This window comes from Nicotiana tomentosiformis, chromosome 4 (genome assembly GCF_000390325.3).
Source record: "Nicotiana tomentosiformis chromosome 4, ASM39032v3, whole genome shotgun sequence".
Taxonomy (NCBI): Eukaryota; Viridiplantae; Streptophyta; class Magnoliopsida; order Solanales; family Solanaceae; genus Nicotiana; species Nicotiana tomentosiformis.
The window spans coordinates 23,292,125-23,312,318 of record NC_090815.1 but is presented as its reverse complement, the minus strand read 5'-3'; positions in this window follow the sequence as shown (position 1 = coordinate 23,312,318).

The window sequence follows — 20,194 nt, the reverse complement described above, 5'->3', positions numbered from 1 at the left end:
CCGCGTATACTTGCATGTGCGTTTGGCCGCAATAAATTTTTAGCGCCGTTGTCGGGGACTTAGAATTAGCAATTTTTCTAGATTAGACTTTTACTTTTATCTTTATAAGTTTCATTTTTTTTCTTTTTGTAAATATTTTTATTTTTGTAACAATTTGATTTTTCTCTTAGTGTGCTCATAGTTCTCTCAACATGGCATCCGAGGATGAAATATCCGGAGGTAAGGTTATTGATGAAGACAGTTGGTTGACGAAAGACTTTTATGGCCCGTCTTTTTGGGCTTGTCATGACATGAACTCTGGGAGGTATGAATTTGAATATGAGAATAAGGGTTAGTATTGAAAAGGATATTCATGATTAAGGGAATTATAAATGCGTTCTTGTTAGTTCTAATTCAATAGACATATAGGCGTTAGGTTAGCTTGAATAGGCGAGTAAGAACTCGACAGATTCTTATGAGCAATATTAACCCTGTCAACCAATGAACTAGATGAATTAGTTAGTCAATTCAATTGAAGAATACAATAGGAATGTTAGATAGCCCATAACCCTAGATCGTTTTCATAACATTGATAACATAAAAATCAGCTCTTCCTCTGTTCAAAGTTCATTATTTGTTTTTCTTTATTTTTATTAGCTTAAAATCAAATACTTCTATTTTTAATTCTCATTTAGATAGTTAGGATAGTCTAATTTAGTAAATAGTTAATCACAAGTCCTCGTGGGTTCGACATCCGACTTTTAGTCACTTTATTACTTGACGACCGCGTATACTTGCATGTGCGTTTGGCCGCAATAAGTTTTTGGTGCCGTTGCCGGGGACTTAGAATTAGCTATTTTTCTAGATTAGACTTTTACTTTTATCTTTACAGGTTTTTTTTCTTTTTGTAAATATTTTTGTAGCACCCGAGAAAAATTCAAAGTACTTAAGCGCTATTAAGAAAGTTGATATGCGCTAATTATATTATTTTGTGTGCAGACGAGGACTATTAATATGATGGATATCAATTGGATATGATAATAAGTGTACGAGGCATATTATAAGTGATGTGGGGTCTAAGGTTAGCCCTAAATCTAAGTCAAGTTGGAAATTACATGATAGACTAAAGTTCGAAATGAGTATGCACAAGACCAAATGTTGGACGCACATATCTACATATTTATAAGGCTTTATGTGATTGGAAAACCTATCAAATGAAAGATCTCCGAGTCTAGTTTCTAACTCTTCAAACCATTTGTCATTTGGAGATTCCTACAAGAAGTTATGACCAAATTACCAAAGGCTGGCAGAAGAGTCTACGGATGCGAAACATCTGAGGCCGCGTCCGAAAGAAAGGCTGGCAGTGAAGTGCTGCCATAGCATCCAGGTCCGCGTCCGAGATTCAAAGAGGAGTGAACTGGGGATTCGAAGCATCTGAGGCTGCATCCAAAAGAAAGGATGGCAGTGAAGTGCTGCCATAGAATCCAGGTCCGCATCCGAGATTCAAAGATGAGTGAACTTGGGATGCGAAACATCTGAGGCCGCGTCTGAAACCCATAAATCTAGGCCTATAAATACAAAGTCGGGGGAGGAGAGTATTTTGTGTATTGGGGGTTAGGGTTCTTGAGGTGAAGGGGCAGTTTTAAGCTCAAATCAAGTCCAATCAACCAAGGTAAGTTGTTAATGATGTTTTGGGTTGATTCTTACTCAATATACATGAGTTCTAACATCATTCTTGCATCCAAATGCTAGATTTCATCATCAAATCCTCAAGAACACTAAAATCACCAATGTTGTGATTTTTCAAGATTGAGCTACTAGAGGTAATTTCAATGCTTCAAACTCATTTATTATGAGTAGTTAGAAGTATTTGAAGCATTTTTTACTAGTTTAAATGGTTGAAAGATTGGATTATAAAACTCTAGTTCATGGCATGAATAGTACTTTTAGAAAATAAGAGAGAAGATGAGTATTAATCTTGGCGATGAAATTGATGAATACAATGAACCTCTGGATTTATTTGTTAGCAAAAGTTGGAAGTGATCAACTAAGTAATCACCCAAATTGTATATTTTACAAGTGTAGATTATGAAAGACGATAAATAGTAACTTGGTGGCATTGGACAATTGATGTAGTATCATTAATAATTTCGAATGGGTATTAAAATATAAGAATGAAGTTGAATGGTCTAGATTGTAAATCTATTTGGCGATTTGAGTTGTTGGAGGCTTGTAGGCAACTTATGAGCCATATATGGATATTGATCAATATTTTAGGTCATATTTTGATATAATTAGGATATCTAATTGTAGATATCGACTTGTTGGTGATGTTTGAGCATTTTAATCAATATTGGAATGATGGAAGAGGATTGAAAGCTTATGGGAGTTAATAAAGCAAAATCAAGGTAAGTTGATTAAAACTTACTCTTCTTGAGAGACTTTCTCTAAAGGCATGTTTCGAGTTAATACTTAAGTTGTTTGCAAATGTGCTTTCGTGCTTGTGGGGACAAACAAGTACGGATATCTCCATATATTAAAATATTATGTTGCATATGTAGTGTCATGCTGTTTTATAAAACTTTATTTTAAATCTTGTTGGAAAAATGACACTCAAGGTAAATGTTATAAGTTTTTATCAAAACTTACATATTGACAAGAGTATACATATTTGAGTGCTAAAGATAAGTTTTCGTGGAAAGTATTTCTTTTGAAAATTGACGAACAGAATAGCACTTGTGGTATCTTTTAAAGATTGATATTAAATTGTTAAAGGCTTTAGCATGTAAAAGGTTATTTATTTAATTTTTGTTCAAAGGATTTAGATTTTCTATAAATGCTATGAGTTGATAAAAATAGATCCTTTGAAGCTACTATGCTATGAATCTATTTTTGAAGTATCTAATATTTTGGGAGTTACTTGTGTTCACCGAGATTGACTTCGGATATATTGTGTTCGCTGTCATGAAACTACACGTGTCGGTGTAGGCGTAGATGGCCACTTTGTGGTATAGACTACAGCAAAGTTCTCTCTCTCAAGAGAGTACTATTTTTTGCTATTATTAGCATGGCTGAGTCGATTCGTACGACACTACAATGAGAAGACCTGAGCAAGTAGGGTATATGATACTTTTCGCTAGGTACATAACCTAGTTGACCTTTTTATGTCGGTGATGGTATAGTACTCCTAGTGAAAGGTAAGGATGATTTTCTTATGTTTAGGCCTAAGGAGCCAAAAGTGATTTCGATGACTTAAAGCAAATGGAATGATTTTGTATGATTTTATCCAAAATCTTGGATTGATGTAAATGTTTTAAAAGTTTATATTGTGGGTTATATTTCATTTGGTTGTTATTTAAAATAACAAAGGTCATGAATTGATAAAATTTTTTGTCATTTTATATCAAATATTAGTGCATTATTTTTATAAAGTTTGTCCCAAGAACTTAAGTTAGAGAAAGTCTATGACACTTATTGAGTACTGCTGTGGTGTACTCAGCCCTTAGGATCCCCTCTCCAGGGCCCTGCTTACTTTACATATTTCAGAATGATGTATGATACGTGACATGCGGTCAGGCTAGGATGACTCTCTTTCCAAGGTATTATGAAGCACCACTTTTATTGTGGTAGCTATCATGTTCTTCCTTATTTTATTTTGTTGGAATTACTCCAACCGGTGGTTCTATTCTTTGGTATAGAGGCTCCATAGATAGTTGTGAAAGGTTGTAGTAATGGGGTTGTACACGACATTTATGAAAGTATATTTATTTTACTTAGTCTCATTGTTACTATCATGAAAGGTGTCACGTGTGATTTTGAATTGAAAATTATTTTATCATTTAACTTGAAAATGTATATGATTTTCAAGGAGCTTCAGCAGTTAAATTGGTTTTCATGCATATGATTTGGGTGCATCACATGGTTTGGTTTGCTCGGGTCGGTTAGTGTGCCGGGTGCCGGTCACAATGTTTTGGGTCGTGACAATTTTTATTTTTATAACAATTTTATTTTTCTCTTGGTGTGTTCATAGTTCTCTCAACATGACATCTGAGGATCAGATATCTAGAGATAAGATTATTGATGAAGATGCTTGGTTGACTAAAGACTTTTATGGCCCGTCGTTTTGGGCTTGTCATGACCTGAACTCTGGGAGGTCTGAATTTGAATATGGGAGTAAGGGTTGGTATTAGAAAGGATATTCACGATTAAGGAAATATGCGAAACAACGTTATCTTCTAACAAAGTTGGTGAATGATTGGTTGAAGAATAGAGTTGATCTTACACAAGAAATTGACAAGTTTGGCTTGGCTTTGCACAACTTAGATGTAAATTTGAGTGCAAAAGTTTATGAGTTCAACGCCCAACAATTTAATCATGAGTTGTGTAAAGCTGAAAAAAATCTTCTAGACCAAATTGAGGAGCTAAAACGAGAATACCAAGCATTAGACAATGTTTTTCTTGAGGATGTCAATGTTGAGAAGAGTGTTGTAGAGTCATATGAGGGAGTAGATAATGTTATATTTGAAGACTCTAGTATATGTAAATATGAGGATGTAGATAGTAATACAATTCCATAGTTGGGGCTTGTTGGTCCTCATTCTAAACATTTTTCGACATTATGTTTGGATGATGACATACAAATCGAGTCATCTGAGCCTTTGGAGGAGTCAGCGGAAGAGGAAGAAGGTGCCCACATTCTTGGATTTGTCGTGGCAGAGAGAAAAAATTACATTCCTCATCTAAAGGCAAAGAAGTGTAGAGTGAAAAAATTTATTACTTGACCTGGTTATCTTTGTAGCCCCACCAAAGGAGAATAGCCGCAGGCTGGATGCCCTGTTAGGTGTACAATTCATAAGTTCGAGGTGGAGGCAAAAAGTGGTTCACGTCGTGCCGTGACGTTAAATTAGGCGCTTGTTGGGAGGCAACCCAGCTTTACTGCTTTCTTTTATTTTTATTTATTTTTTATTTTATTTTATTCTATTTTTATTATTTTTGTAGTGTTGTTTTATTTTGTAAGATTATGAGTATAGGAAGAAAAGTCACTGGAAGTGTGCAAAAGCGAGCCAAATGGTTGGAACTAGTGTGAGGTACCCGCACAAAGGCATCATTGGGAGAAGTCTGAGTACCCAGTGAGCTTCTATTGTTTCGTCCTTTGGCCTTTCTGGGAGTTTTTTGTTCACACTTGTTATTTTTGCGATATTTGTGCATTGGAGATATTGTACTCTTTTAAGTGTGGGGTGGAAGATTCTCTGTGGTTTGTATTGTATTATATTAGTATATTGTTAGTCTCTTATCTTTTTATTGTTAGCTAGCTTCTTATTTTTAATTGCATAGGTAGTAGAATTAATGGTGTAGTATAGCAGTAGTAGTTTTAGTAGCTTAATTTAACAAAAATAAATAAAAAAATATAAAATTAAAAAAAGAAAAGAAAAATTGGACTTTTCCCGACGATGGATCTTCTAGGCAGTTTTCTTGAGGAATTAAAGTCTAACAAAAAATACAAAAACATGTCCTTTTATTTTCTAGGTAGAAATAATCCCTCGTAGTTTTTCTTTGTGTCCCGGTTCTTTTTCATGGGATTTAGCTTGAACCGGGTAGTAATTTATTTATTTTAAGAGTAGGACTTTAGAGAATAAATGGAAGAAAGATGAGATTCCTAGGCGCCCTTGACATGTTTGATAGTAGCATATTTAGGCTTTGGCATGTGTCGTATCTTCCCTATATTTTGAAATTGTCAATGATGCATGTACATACTGGATAGCATGTTATTGACGCCTATGTCTCATTTACTTGACTTATGTTCACTTTGTGCTTAATGCTTAATATCTTGTGGCTTCGTGAATTCTTGCATTAGTTTGAGAGCGGACTTGGACCGTCCTTAGTGAGTCATGTGACATGTGTGACGAGGGTTTTGTGTAGTCTATGTATTGTACTTGTATCTAAAACTTGCCCAGTATGTGAGTCGAAGCGAAATTTTAGGTGATGCTCGATTTGATAATGATTTTAGGCTTTCTTTGATCTTTTTGAGCTTATTGCTTATCATAAATAAAATTTATCCTTAGTTAACCCTTTGAGCCTATAGAATTTTATTTGGCACCCATATTACAAGCCTATATCCTTTTTTTTCTTAATTGACATTGTTTTAATCCTCTTAAAGCACTTTAATTGTGAAATGAGTGCTAAAAGAAGTAAGAAGGAACTAAGTGTGGGGTGGATTTTGAGTGGAACCAATGAAAGGTGCACTTATTTTTGTAAAAGAATACGCCGCTAGTGAAAATTGCAAAAGAGAAAAAATAGTTGAAGAAAAAAAGAAAAAGAAAAAGAAAAAAATATAGATGAATAAATATCTTATTTTTGGTAGTGGAGTGTAAATGACGATAGTTCTTAAAGAAAAAAGGAATATTTTTTTGGGGCTGATATTGTTTGTGAAGTTGAAGTTGGATTGAGGAAAAATGTGTTTAAAATTAATTTCGTGATGTGTTAAAGTGCTTAGGATTTTAGGAGGGTGAACCACTATTCCTAAATATATCTTACTTGTCCCTAAGCCCACATTACAACCAAGGAAAAGTTCTAATTAATTTTAGATTGAGCGAACTTACATTCGCAGAGATTTACATTAAGGACAAGCCTATGGTACCAATTGCATGCATGTGACTTTCTTGTGAGAGTGAGCGATCTTCTTTGATATATTTGAGCAATTGATTTGAATGTGTGGATTCAAATTACTCTCTTGTTGTGAGGGCACATTGTTTCATGAGGGATATGTGATGTTATTAGACTTCTCTATTATGGTGGGTGTTCAAGCCATGGGTGCATTGTGACATTGAGTCAATTTTTGCGACTAGGATGGTTATGAAGTACTACAATGGGTTCCCCTTTACTCAAAATGGTATGATTATGAAGTGCTATGCCACTGGCATGGGCTAGTTGTACCACAAGCACTGTCTGCAACCTTCTAAACAATCACACACAAAGATGAACCAGAAGTGATTCGGCATTTGATGAAGGAGATTTTAGAGATGGAAAAGACACTAGGCGTTCATCATGCACTAGATGATCTTAACTACCTTCAAGGAATAGAGGATCAATATTGGGATTTATTAGAAAATAAAAAATTGCATAGAGACATTAATTATCCTGTTTTCCCAACAATTATCAAGTGGGAGGGACTAACTAAGTTTCGGCCACAGACGTTGGACGTAGGAGTCCCATATTATTGTAGAAATCAAGCAAGTGGTCTTATTGATGATAACAATGAAATACGAGAAATGTGTGTCAACTAGGGCCTAGATTACGATGCTCTCGGTCCGGAAGGGTGCGTACAAGATGTTGATGAAGAAGATGAAGACAGTGACAATGAAATACTGCCAGATGGTGATGATAATGGCAAATGAAAATTATTATTTATTTCTTAGAAAATATTTTAAATTGTTGTATTGAATATTTAATGCTAAATATCAATTAGATTTAATACTATTGGAAACATAAATTTATTTTAGAAATTTTGCAAACTGAACCTTTACAGACATTTAGTACAACAAAAATACTGCAACAAAACACTACGTTTATCCTTGATAATTGGCCACATTGGATGAACTTCCACCTGCAGCTGAATTACCACCGCCTCCCAAACCAACTGAAGGACATTTATGGCGATCATGTCCTATTTGGGAACATATTCCACATTTACACGCATAAACGGTATCACCAGCTTCCATTTGGTTCTGTATTCGCGTTCTTTTTTGCACTTGCCGTTGACACACATAATCCTTGTTACACACCATTTTAAATTGTTCCGGCAGCCAATAATTCTCACCACCCACTGGCTGCAACTATCCACTATAGGTGTTTACGTATGCAACAATACTATATTCTTTATCAACGTAGCTCGTTGCCGCAAAACCTGTATGTTGAAAGCACTTCATGGCATGTGAGCATGGCAAGTGATAGATTGATCATTTTCCACACGGGAATAATCTTCTAGATTCATTGACGGTGTATGTATTATTCTCGTGGGTTTGATACAGACCAGTGCGAACTTCAAGAAAATATTTCGCTCGCTGCAATACTGCAAAAATGTATGCCACTGTACTCGCTTCCTATATTTCTCAAATCGTTTCATTGGTTGTGGCATATATCCAACACCCCTTTCCATCAATGACGATGCACCTCTAGATCTTTCAACAAACCTCTCCTCCATTTGCTTGAATGACATTCGCACCATGGCAGTGACAGGAAATCCACGTGCAGACTTCAACAACCCGTTGAAAGACTCTGACACATTTGTAGTCAAAATTCCCCATCTTCTACCACCATCCTTATGAAAAGTCCACTTGTCAAGCTCATGTCGCATCAACCAACGATAGGCTTCTGGGTCTTGCTGCCTAATCAATTCCATTCGCCTCCTGAATTTACACTCTTGGTGATCTGTTATAGCCATCCACATTAAATCATGTAAGTCCTATTTCGGATGAGCCCTCTAGAAGTTGGCCTTCAAGTGCCTAACATAGTGACGGTGGTAGGCATACGGTTCCTGCCATGCACACAAATTCTGTACAAAACATAGAATACCGCCATGACGATCAAATATTAGATAAATACCTAAACGTTGTCTAACTATGTGCTCCTTCAAGTGGTTGAAAAACAATGTCCATATCTCTTGGCTTTCATTGGCACAAATAGAAAACATGAGGGGAAATATGCTTCCATTAGCATCTACTGCAACGGCGATCAACAACTTAATATCATACTTTCCATAGACATGAGTGTCGTCTATGGATATTACCGACTGACAATGCACAAAATGATCAATGGTTGGTTTAAATGCCAGAACACATCTGAATATGAATTCTTGTATTCCCGAACTCCGTCGAAGTTTCCGTTCAACAACAGTCCCGAGGTTAAAGTGTTGCAATATAGCCATGTACCTGGGTAGAGCGGCGGACTTATCCTAGTTACCATAAACAATCTCAAACGCACATTTTCGCCCAAGAAATGCCTTTTCTTTTGGTAATGGTACATCCATATACCTGGTGGACAGATGTTATACACTCTTTAATATTGTACCTTATGGACGATTCAATATGTGGAATCAAGACAAGAGAAATCAAGTTAACATTTAAGTTAAAATGATTCCCATTGAATGTGTCCATTTCACAAGTGTGGGTGCCAATGTATTTCTCCACAATCCACATATTTGTTTTCAACTTTCTCGCATGCAGCATCCATTTACAACCTTGAAACCATCTGTGACAAATAACCTTGTATACTTCCGGAGATGAGTCATGAACCACGATCTCACGATACTCTTTTATGCTGTACATTCGCACCGCCCTTCTTAGGCGCGCTTTATCAACAAAAAGCATATTCTTTGACAGCATCGTTGGTCTAGATTCATCCCACATTGTTGTCCGAATTTAGTCGAGATCCCTTGTGAGGACATCCACATCCTACATACTAGGCAACTGATTAAGGTATGGAATCTCCCTTGAATGAAATGACACATGGGACTCATACACTCTCAGTCTAACAGAAGGTGGAGTCTGCATATATGGAGCATGCTCATTGGTGGCATCATGCTCCCTCGTCAAATCAGGTTCATCATTCTCGTCCTCCTTATCATCATCAGGAAATGGTGTGTCATCTCCAAACTCATCAGCATTGTTGTCATAATCACTATTATCTTCCTGACTCTTCACATCTGCCAGATCCCAATTAAATATATCATCTTCGGGCAATTGAGTAAGGACATGACCTTCAAGTTACTCGTTTTCACTGCACAACTAATAAAATAATGAGTTTCTCAAATTCATCCAAACATTACATATAAACTTTATCACTTAACTTACAAATCATAATCTGTTGATATCCCATGATGCACATTATCCTGTTGCTGATGACTCACGGATGGACCACTATGATCCAACACACCAAAACTAGGCATATTCCAAATGTCTGTTGGTTCATAACTTGTAAAATTCATATCTAGATGATACCGCATTTGGAATATATGAGTGTTAATACAAATACAATACATAAAACAAATATCGTAATACAAAGGAAAATTGAAATTTACCACTCGGTTTGTGGATTATGTAAACTTGGGGAGAAATTATGTCATCGCTCCTCATTCGCCCGTGGAGATAAGTTTAGATCTGGCCAAACTCTTTCAAACAGAACCTGTTCGGATAAAACTGCTCCAAAACAACCACCAGATGATTGAGGGTTATCCCTATTTTGCGGAACCTCAATATTGCGATCGTCTTCAACCTTGACGTACATTTCAAACATTTTTATCACAAGAAGTTCCCGGTGTTCATCCGAAGTCCTCAAAAAATGTGTCAGAGTTTCATCGTCTTCGATGTTAAACTCAACATAACAAGCAACCCCTTGTGGAGTAACAAAATACAGATATCTTCCGGTTACTTTAATATTAGCCGAACGTTTCCTCACTCATTTTTTTATATAACAACGATATCAATCTATCGTACTCCATTGTAAGTGGCAACTTAACATGACATTGTGGAGAATAACTATAGTGTATTGAGTTATTCTATACCATAACCTCATCCCCCCAATATAATGCAACCCTAATTTTTTCGCTCTTCAAACATTATGACAAAATACAAAATACGTTAAGCAAACAAATATTTCGGAAGACCTGAAGGATCCTGAATGGATTTTTACCGAAATTCTGAAATTCCTTAAATAAGTAAAAAACCAGTTCGGGGTACAATAATGGAAGGTATGGCATATATATAGGATGAACTATATATGTAGCGCCTATTATGCATGCGCTATACCCTCGATTATTGGTGGCTCAGTAAAGTTCAGATGAATTATTGGTGGGTCAGTAAAGTTTACATATAGCGCATGTAACAAATGTGCTATACCTTAACAGACAAACGTGCCAATAAGGTATAGCGCATTGAATAAATGTGTTATATATACTTTGGTCATCAATTATTTGTTTTTACCTATTTTTGTGCTTTAAGTCCAAAATAACAATATTTTAGTTCCGGACTCCATATAAGGCAAAATTTGTTTTAAATCTCTGTACAATTTTGATGAGTTAGTTTGACTCGATATAAAGTTTAAAAGAAAAGAGACTTTTGAAATTTGTGATCTTAAAATCTTTGTGGTGCCATGACATTTGTGTAGTTATAAAAGTTTCTCATTAAGGATAAAATGGGTGAAATAAAAAGTTTAAAGTTAAATTATTTCCAATTATAGAAATGTGTCATTCTTTTTAGAATGGACTTGTAACGACTCGACTTGTCGTTTTGAACATCTATGCTTCTTTCAACAATTTGAAATCTTGAGCAGCTTTGTAATGTGTATTATGACTTGTGTGAATTTTTGGCTTTAGTTTTCGGATGATTCGGGATTTAATTAAAAGAACAATCCTTGTTTAGAAGCTTAAATGAAAAGTGTTGACCGAAGTTTGACTTTTTGTACAAACGACTCTGGAATGGAGTTTTGATGGTTCCAATAGCTCCGTATGGTGAGTTTGGACTTAGGAGTGTGTCAGGACATTCATTTTGAAGTTCGTAGTTAAATTTGGCTTGAAATGGCAAAAATAAGAAATTGAAAGATTGGAAGTTTGACCGAGAGTTGACTTTTTGATATCGGGGTTGGAATCCGATTCTGGAAATTTGAATAGGTTCGTTATGTCATTTATGACTTGTATGCAAAATTTGAAGTAAATCGGACTTGATTTGATAGGTTTCAGCATCGAATATAGAAGTTGAAATTCGATAGTTTCATTGAAGTTTCAATTGGGGGTGATTCATATTTTTTAGTATTGTTTGATGTGATTTGGGGTATCAACTAAGTTTGTATGATGTTTTAGGACTTGTTGGTATATTTGGTTGAGGTCCCGAGGGCCTTGGGTGGATTTTGGATGGGCGATTTTCAAAGGCAAATTTCAGAGGCAAATTCAGAGACAAATTTCACCACACAACTTGGAATAAGTGTTCTTGACCCCCTTGTGATTATATTCCATGAATTAATCTTTATTTTCGGCGTTAGATTATTGATTTTTCAAGAGAAGTCATAGGAATTTTCTACAATTCCATAAAATGAATTTTCGATATTTGAACATCGATTCGGAGTTAGATTTGATTAAAATTAGTATGGTTGGACTCGTAATTGAATGAGTTATTGGATTTTATGAGTTTCGTCGGATTCCGAGACCTGGGTTCCACTGTCGATATTTCTAGCGGAGTTGGGAATTTTTGTAAATTGTTAAATTGTAAGCATTGGAGTATATTTTGATTAATTTGCACGTTGTTTGACTAGTTTCGAATCGTTCGGCTTGGAATTGAGGAGATAGGAAGTTGTTCGGTGGTTGATACGCGCAAAATGGAATTTCTGAAGCATTGTTTAGCTTGTTCGGTATTGGACTCGACTTGTTCAAGGTAAATAACACTTCTAAACTTGGAGCTGAGGGTACGAACCTTATTAATACGTGTTATGTGTTTGGTGTTGAGGTGACGCACATGCTAGGTGACGGGCGTGTGGGCGTGCACCGTGTAAAATGTGACTCTGTTATTTTTGTGGTACTGTGTAGTTACCTAATCTTATTTGGAACCATAAAATCTGTACGTATTAGAGCTTTTGAGCTGTGATTCATGCTAGAAACCATGTCTAGGCCACATGCTTATTCAGTTGGGACCCACCGAGGTCATTGCTGCTGTTGAATTATTTGCTTACATTGCAATTACATACTCAGTCATATGCATTCATTTGCATATCATATGTCAGTCTCTATTACCATTTATTGATACATCATATCATTTATGGGATCGGGAAGCGCGCCACATCATGTTTTATTGATTTATGCCATGATTGGCTTATTATAGAGCTTGGGCTGAAGGCGCCCCTCCGGAGTCTGTACACACCCCCAGTGAGCGCAGGTACCTACCGAGTGCGAGTGCCGAGCGATTGTGAGGATTAAGTGACTGTGAGGATTGAGTGACTGAGAGGACTGGGTGACTGGAAGGATTGAGTGAAATGATACTCTAAGAGTATGCATATGGTTTTGTCACTGAGTTGCATCGCATTGACATGCACACTTTACATACATGCATAGAGATGCATTTTTCCTCATGCTGTACGACGTTGCGTCATTCATGACTTCTCCTACATATTGACATGGAGGCATAAAGATGTATTTTTCTCATGCCATTTTAAAAATGAAACATTTACCTGTTGAATGTTTTTGGAAAAAATCACAGTTTTCAAAACATACTCATAAATTGGTGATTTCGGTAAAGGATTTGGGTTTTTACTGATATATTTGAAAAGCATGACTATTTTTATGGAACTGTGAACGAGCTGGGCATTTTGTTTGTGAGCTACCTTTTTTATTACTTCCATTATGTTGTTATGAATTATTGTTGGCTATTGGTGTTGGACCCCGACCTGTGTTTCAGCTCGTCACTACTTTCAACCTAAGGTTAGGTTTGTTACTTATTGCGTACATGGGGTCTGTTGTACTCATACTATACTTCTGCACCTTGCGTGAATATATTGGATGTTGATGTTGCTGTGATCGACGTGAAGCTAGATTTGAAGATGTACCTGCGTTTCCGGTTGTAGCTGCCTCGTGTTCATGGTAGCCTTAGATTTATAAAAATCTATTTATGTACGTTTCGAATAGATGATGTATTTATTTCATACCATCTTTGTAAATTCTAATCTTAGTAGCTCATGATTTATACTACCAGTCCTTGGGGAGTAAATTAGAGTCAGTTAATTATTAATTGAATTGGATTGTTGTTATTTGGCTTACCTAGCGGGTGAGGTTAGGTGCCATCCCGGCTAGTTAGATTTTGGGTCGTGACAAATTGGTATCAGAGCTCTAGATTCATAGGTTCTACAAGTCATGAACAAGTGTCTAGTAGAGTCTTGCGGATTGGTATGATGACGTCCATACTTATATTCGAGAGGCTACAAGGTATTTTGGATAATTTCTCCTCTTTCTTTTCTTATCGTGCAAAATTGATTTAGCTTGAAACATAACTCTTTGAATTCCTTTCGCGCATTCGTATGTGCACATGAGCGGTCAGTATCAACTGTGCATCGATAGCTTGTGATTCCATGGATGAGGTGCGAGATGTGATTTCTATGTGCTGATGATGGGCCAGTCTAGAGGACTTGAGGCCGGGTTATGACAGTAGCTTGAGCATGGGGATTTCAGTTGTGTGAGCACATACTTTTGGACTTATATGTTAGGTAGTGTCCCTATGAGTGGAATTTATGGCTCGATTAGTGGATGGATGACTGTATGATAAGTATGATGTGACTGCAAGATATGTTCGGATGGTTTGAATATGATGAAAAAAGTTGCTTGAGATGTAAAAAGGGCTATTGGGTGCTAGATTGCTGTCTTGATGTGACGTATAGTCTCAAGTAGAATGTGTTGGAAGATTTTTCATGTTGTTTTATTCTAGAACGAAGTACAATTTCATGTCTTGTGATGAGTTCAGACTTAGGAAGATTAAGTGATGGCATAGTAATCGCGGTTGTGAAAGGGTATAGCAAGATGCCAATTTGAGTCTAAGCAGGTGGGATATCTCCTGCGGAGTAATCTATAGAGGTGTGATCCTTAGAATGTTGTGTGGAGAGTTTCCTTTCTACCAGCGGGGTATATTTGTTGAAATTCGAATTTGAATTTGGTTGAGAAACTTGACCTGATCGTCATGTGGATGTATGTGAGCTTATGAAGGATTTAGTTGAATCTCCCTGCGGTATTATGGTCTATCGGAAACAGCCTCTCTACCCCAGTGTAGAGGTAAGGTCTGCGTACACACTACCCTCCCCAGACCCCACTAGTGGGATTATACTGGGTTGTTGTTGTTGTTGTTTGTCCCTGCAGTATTATGGTAGTAATAGAGTATGGGTATGGTGAGTTATTAGATGTTCTGTTCTATGGCATTGAGGTAAGTGGGGGAGACCACTATCGACGCTTTGATTGCATGGTTATGTGTTGTGTCTGTTTCAGTTTGAGGTATACTATAAATGTCACGACTCAAAATCTAACCATGGTCGTGATGGCGCCTATCGTGTTACAAGGCAAGCTTATTTCCCAAAATATTACTACTAAATTGATTATAAGAATTTAATAAAATATTTCCAACATTTGAATTTTTCATAAAATAAATCAACTCTAAATATAATTATAGAAAATACGAAAACGAGCCCCAAACATCGGATTATCACTAAGTCATGAGCGTCTAAATCTATGAACTAAGAAATAAAACTATCTAACTGTCAATACAGTCCAAAAGAAGAAATGATAAAAGGAGTAACAAGGTCTTGCAGACGCTAGCAGCTACCTTGCAGTCTCCAACGATAGCTGGCCTGAACTCAACGATCGCCGCGCTCTAACTCACCTGGATCTGCACATAAAATGTAGGGTGTAGCACGAGTACAAACGACTCAGTAGTAACAGAAATAACTAAGGAACTATGTATTAGTGACGAGCTAAGCAAAACAGTCCAATTATTTATTTTCACAATTTACAATAAACATGAATAAACAGGTAAATTCCATAAAACCAACAAATGCCACAAAGAAATTAACAGGTAAATGCAGCAACATCAAAAGTAAATGCAACCTCACAACATTGTCACTCCATCACTCAACACTCGTCACTCAGCACTCAATACACTCAACACTCAATAGGTATCTGTGCTCACTGGGGGTGTGTATAGACTCCGGAGGGGCTCCCAAAGCCCAAGCGCTAAGCGCGGACAACTCACGTGCTGCACGGACAACTCACATGCCATGATATCAATCCTTGGGTCCGCACGGTCAACTCACATGCTACGCGGACAACTCACGCACTATGGTATCAATACCTGGATCCGCACGGACAACTCACGTGCTGCATAGATAACTCACGTTCCTCAATCAAATACCTCACAACAGGACCTCGGTCTCACTCAGTCATGTACCTCTCTTGCCTCACCATCAACAACAAATAAGGGAAACACAACCCACGCCAAGTATCACAGCATATCAACAAAATAATAGGGACTGAGGTAAACATGTACAATAATATCTATGACTGAGTGCAAATAATGTGAGCATGAATAAAATCCTAAGCATGATCTCTAACATGAAGGAAAACAAGTTCAACAACAAATAAACACATAACCACAGATAATAGCCATTAGGCCTCACGGGACCGACCAAGTCTCAATCCCTCTTGGTGCACACCCACACGCCCGTCACCTAGCGTGGGTATCACTTCCAAACAATCACGTGATGTCAAATCTCCGAGTTTATACCCTCAAAGCAAGAATTAAAACTGTTACTTACCTTAACAATGTAAAATCCTACTCCGGGATGCCCTCGTCTCTGGACTCAGTCTTCAAAAACTCCGAATCTAACCAAAATCAGAATACTACTATCAACATAGGCTAAAGAATCGAATTCCACAATAAAAACAACATAAATAGGCCAAAAATCCGAAATCGACCAAAACCCGGCCCCTAAGCCCACGTCTCGAAACAAGTCAAAAATGAAAGAATAAAAACCCTCGTCCTCACCCGAGTCTAACCATATAAAGTTCGTCAAAATCGGACTCCGTTTGGTCCCACAAATCCTCACTTAAAACTCTCCAAAACTCAAACCCTAACTCCATCAATTTCACTCTAAACCCCTACTAATTTCATGGCTAATCAGTGGAAAAACATCATAAACGAGTGTAAATAAACCCAAGTGACTTACCTCACTGATGTCTCATGATTCTCCCTTGAAAAACACTGCCCAAAGCTCAAAACCGTTCAACAATGGTGGAAAAAGTGAAAAAATTCACGAAGGGTTACTTTTATAGGTTCTGCCCCAGGGGTTCCGCACCTGCGACCCTCTTCTTCGCACCTGCATGGCTGCACTTGCGGTCCCATGTGCGTACCTGCGGACGTCACTTAAACTCCATGCTTCACGCCTGTGCAACCTCCTTCGCACCTGCGGGCTCGCAGGTGCGATCCTCTCTTCGCATCTGCGACCAAACCCCAGGCCTCCATCTCCGCATCTGCGAGCCTCCCACGCACCTGCGATCATCGCAGATGCGGAGACCAAGCCACACCTGCGGTTCCTCTGTGCACCTGCGCCTCAAGCCCGCACCTGCGAAGCTCACACATGCGGTTCCCAATCCGCAGGTGCGAACACTCCAGAACAGCAGCTCCAGTTGCATTTTCCAACTTCCAAACTCCCCGATACCCATCCGAAATCATCCCGAGCCCCTCGGAACCACAACCACTAATTCAAACAAGTCATATACCACTACCCAAACTTAGTCAAACCTTCGGAATGCCTAAAACAACACCAAAACACAAATTCAACCAAGAATTCAAGCCTAAGAACTTCTAAACTTCCAAAATTCGCCAACGATGCCGAAACCTATCAAACCACGTCCGAATGACCTCAAATTTAGCACACACGTCACAAATGACACTACGAACCTACTTCAACTTCCAAAATTCCATTCTGACCCTGATACCTAATTTTCCACTACGAAATTCTAACTTTCGCCAATTCAAGCCTAATTCTACCACGGACCTCCAAATTACATTCCGGACACACTCCTAAGTCTAAAATCACCCAACGAAGCTAACCGGATCATAAAAATTAATGTCCAAACTTTTTTACTCATAAGTCAACTTCCGATTGACTTTTCTAACTTAGCTTTCTAACTAAGAGACTAAGTGTCTCATTTCACTCTAAAACTACTCCGAACCCAAACCTACCAACTCGATACAACTCAACATAGCTGAACAATATATAAATAAGCAGAAATGGGGAAAACGGGGTTACAACTCTTGGAACGACCTATCAGGTCATTACAATAAATCAGTTATGACTTGCAGAGGCTGGCTTCGAGGATAACTCGAGTAAGAGAATTTTTGAATACGAATTATATTACACTTTATGGATATATGGGAATCATGGAAATGATTTGAGTTATTATGTGTGAAGGATGTAGTGTGCATGGGGCACATGCCGTTCAGCCCGTTGATCGGTGCAATTGAGATTGAGCGGAGTGGATGGCTCTCGCAAAGGGATAAAGGGATTGAGAATATTTTTGAACTTGTGTGTGGATAGAATCTGAGATTTGCATTTGATGGTATCAGGACTTGTGGTAATTCTGTATGACTATAGATTCTACATTTCAGTATAAGAAAGGAAAGAGGAACAATTTTAAATTCACATCAGGCCTTTCAGAGTGGGTGTCTCGATTGTGGTATTTATGGGGGTGCTTAAGAAGAATGCAACATCTTATGGTCCTTAGGGCAGTGTGGTTTTATGTTAGGATGTCTTGTAGTGAGCTTTGGTAAGGATTGTGGAGTTCTGACTAGGAGAAGTTTCAACTTGAGGAAAATTCAAAAGAAACTCGGAGAAAATAGAATGACTGGGTAGTAGGCTGGACCAGTATGGTAATGGTATGATCGGCTCTTTGGTTACCTATGATGTGGTGAGGCTCTACAGATGTTTTGATGGCAATATTCTTCGTTTTGGTGACCTGCGTGGCTTGGTCGAGTTAGAGGAATTCAGTTCTGATAGCTTAGTTATGTGCAAATGGATTTCAAAGTATTCTTGATGGTTTCTACCATGGTTTGAATCAGATTTGTTTTTTACCGGTGTAGGGAACGTGTTGTGTATTATGATTTCCTCCTGGAAGGAAGCAAAGGGAAGGTTTCTAACTAACCGGATATGTAACTGCTGGTGACTCAGAGTTGATAATGATATTCTCGTGCTTTTCACATGATGGCATGATAGATGTGGTGTGTTGTGCAGGATTAAGATTTACATGTGTAAGGTGGCAGTTCGGTCTTGAAGGGAAGGTCACGAAATTTGGACAAAATGGTCAGTTTCAGATATTTAGATGAATGTTATAACTACTCGGCAATCCTTGAGAAGGGTGCGCAGTTTAGAAGATGCATAGTATTTTGACTTACGGATGTTCATCGATATTGCAGTACTCACTTGGTTGATATTTCAATTATTGCTATGTGGCAAGGAAAATTTTTGGAAGAATTCCTCATGGGATGATTATGCATGAAAGATGTGTTAGTCATTCGAGTGATGGAGTTGGGACCAGTTACGGTGATTCATGTGTTCTATGAACTTGGAGACTGGGAGTTCTCAGAAGCATATTGTTTTAGGGTTGCGGCCTGTTTGAGGTGAGTATTTTATTTAAACTTAGTGAAGGAACTAGTTGTGTTAATTATTTATGATAGCTACGCGCTATGAGTGTGCATATATGTGAGGTTTGAGCCCATGTGCGGGCATCCGGGTAAGTATTCATACTCGGAAGAATGATTAGGCTATAATACGCATAGAGTTGACTGTTAAGCGTAAGGTTATACCGTTTCTCATATTCGTACCTTTGTTGAGAACTATCTGGGCTATACTTGAGGTTACAAAGAGGCTAATTCCCTTAATAAACTGGGAAGTTACTATTTCTGCGTTACCTTCCCGATTTGAGCTGTGATAGCACACTTTGCACATGCCTACTCTATGGCATATTAGTTATACCAGTCCAGGAGCATGTGAATCTTATTTCATGTATCATATACATTTGTACTTAATTGATTGCTCATGTATGATATGCTTGGACTAGAGGCCTGTGACCATGCCAGGCGGATTATGTTATTGGCACGTGAGTTGTCCATACAGATCCATATACTAATATTATTGGCACGTGAGTTGTCCGTGCGGGTCAAGATAGTGATACTATAGCACGTAAGATTTTCGTACAATTGATGTTAATGTGAGCTCTAGGAGAGCTGGTTACCGTTATTAGATTCGTGTGTCTTGGTTCTACTATATATGATGAGCTCATAGCATTGCGGTTGTGGTGATGGTTGTTGAACTTGCAATACGATTCTCTTTTTTGAGGCATTTCCCATTTTTGGGTACACGGATTGCGCAGTTGTAGCTTGAGTTATATCGGTGTGGCATATATGTGGGATAGTTATGTTTAATAATATAAGGTCATTGGACCTAGAACGGGTACTATCAGGTTTGATTACGGTATATTAGGGAGGAAAATATTGAAAGTCGGCTTAGAAAGTTATTATGGTTCTGGTTGGGGCAATAGAGCTCCATGACTTGTTGATCTAATAAGGGGTCATGAGATTCCGTGAGTTTCTTTCATTATCAGAAGTGAATGAAGGTTTTGGGAATGGGGTTTTGTTTGATA